Genomic DNA, 2,527 nt, shown 5'->3' with positions numbered 1-2,527 from the left:
TAAGAACTTTTACTTTTGCACTTAATTGTTTGATTTTTTTCCTTCTCTGTAATGCACAGTGTTTATATTTCTGTATTTGTTTACATTTGTACATTGTATACATTTTTTTTTACACTATCAGTAAGTGGTCATCCTGCCTCGCACACAGGAAAAAGAATTTCAGGGTTGTATGTGATGTCAGTAATGTACTCTGAGAATAAATCTGAAATTTGAAATCAATGACCAAGCCAAGTTTGGATCCAATTTGCCAGCTCACTACGAAACCTTTTCTGCCAGCTTATGATGAGTGACTTTATCAAATGTGTTACTAAAATGCTGGCAGACAACAACCACTGCCCAAACTACATCAATCATCTTCAGCATTTTCTTAAAAACCTCATTACATTTGTGATATAGACCTCTCTGGCACAAAGCCATGCCTATGATCCCAGATAAATCCATGTTTCTTTCAAATGTGAAAAATTCAATCCTTAAGAATCTTCCCCAATAATTTCTTTATACAACAGTTACAAAGTAGATAGATTGGGTTTGATGCCAAACCAGCACACCCCTCAGGTTTCTGTGATCTGAAGAATGGGTGATTCCAAAATGAATTTGTTATATTTTTTCTTGTTTTCATTAGAAATTTGGGCACATCAAGATCAGCCCAAGGGGACTGCAGTGTTATAACACAAAGCTACTGACATTAAGGAACATATTTTCAAAGGTTTGTGCTAACTTGTAAAGATTTAGGTGGAGTTATGGCAGCAGTAGAGAGAGGATAGAACTGAGGTGCGGCCTGCGGGATGATTCCAGTCAGATATCCAGATATATAAGGCCAGTAAACTAGTGCAAAAAGAACCCGGCCCGTCGATACAAGAGGTGCTGAAAGGCAAATTCAGTCAAATTCATGTCATGTTGATTCAAATTCGCATCATGTCAAATTCATGTCTCGTCACGTCAAATTTGCGTCACATCAAGTCAAATTCGCATCCCATCCAATTCGCTTTACATCACATCCAATTGGTGTCGCATCAAGTTAGAGTCTGTTCAGCAATACCTACATGTGTGAACAACTTTTCTCAAAGATGAAGTATACCAAGAATCATTTAAGAACAAATATGACTAATGCCTATTTTGATGACGTTTTGCTATTGGGCATCAACACCATATCACCCAATATCAAAATGTTTTAAAACTACAAGCAAAATCAAGTGTCCCTGTCAGAGCTGCTCTCTGTTTGGGGTTAGTTATTTCACTTTCATTGTGACTAATTTTTGTCCTTTTTGACTTTAATGTTTTTTTAATTGTCATTTTAATGACTAACTCCTGATTTTAGGTGCATTACCAAATTTGAAGTTGCCTTCCCTGACCAGAAATGCATACTCGTAGTTTTTTGGAAGGAATATGATTGATCTTGTTGCTTGAACTTTTTCTGTGGGTTGTTTTTTTGAAAAGTTATCATAAGTTATGTTCATACATTGTTACATTATGTACTTCAAGCATGGACAATTGAAAACTTAAATTACATAATGTCTGTGTTACGGTGTTATTTCATCTATGGTAGCATCAGTGCTGCCTGCCGTTCAACCACTGACATGTCATCTGGCCCACGCATGGTAAAAGGTTGCCTGCCCCTGGCCTAGAATCTGAGTGATTTCACTAATGGAAAAATAATACAGATGTGGGGCAATTTGGGGTTTTGCCGTTAAAATTCATCAGCTTCATTTGCTTTGTCAGATAGGGGAGTGAACAGGAAGGAAGTGGTGGTTGAAAGGAAAATACTTCATGTTAATTTCATTTAACTATACGTATGCAACCCGACAAAACAGTTCTTCACCAGACCATGGTGCATACACATGCAATACACAATACATAGTAATCATATATACACAGAAAGATATAATTTAAAATATAAATATATTTTGGGATGATTTGCACAACAACCATACAATACAATGATGCAGCCAGACTGGATACTCTCAAATGTGTTCCTGTAAGAAGTTATCAAGGTGAGGGCCAGTAGCCTTGCCCTTTTAAACCTCCTGAATAAGTGTAGGCACTGCTCCACCATCCTGACTAATGAGAAGGTGTTGTTGCTTCAGGATAAATATGATCAATCTATTGTGGGACCAGGACAAATAAGATCAATCTCAGGGCTGAGATTAATATAGCTTTAATATGGGGAAAAAAAGAAAAATACTTTCATCTGATTCAGTCCAAATATCTATGCTTGATACCTAATAACATTACCAGTGCTCGCTTCGGCAGCACATATACTATAATTGGAACCATACGGAGAAGATGAGCATGGCCCAATCACATTACCATCACTGTGTCCCCATTCTTAATCAGGATCCAGGGAACCTGAACTGGGGCAATCATTTAAATGCCGTAAGGCTGTAAGTGTAAGTTAGAGGTGAGGTATCCTGCAGTGAGCCTCTCCCTTCCAAACACATCAAAACCTTTCCACTATCTTATAGGCACAAGTAGGATACCAGCAGCACCCAAGTTACAGAAGATCTCACTGCAGAGATTCAACTTCATG

General features: G+C 37.7%; 1 pseudogene; it reads left to right on the top strand.

Annotated features, from left to right (window-relative positions):
• Positions 1 to 2,234: 2,234 nt before the first annotated feature.
• On the top strand, positions 2,235 to 2,296 carry LOC138752159 (U6 spliceosomal RNA; annotated as a pseudogene).
• Positions 2,297 to 2,527: the final 231 nt, after the last annotated feature.

Source organism: Narcine bancroftii, chromosome 1 (assembly GCF_036971445.1).
Source record: "Narcine bancroftii isolate sNarBan1 chromosome 1, sNarBan1.hap1, whole genome shotgun sequence".
Classification (NCBI taxonomy): domain Eukaryota; kingdom Metazoa; phylum Chordata; class Chondrichthyes; order Torpediniformes; family Narcinidae; genus Narcine; species Narcine bancroftii.
The sequence above is the reverse complement of the archived record's forward strand: the minus strand, read 5'-3'. Positions and strand labels throughout refer to the sequence as shown.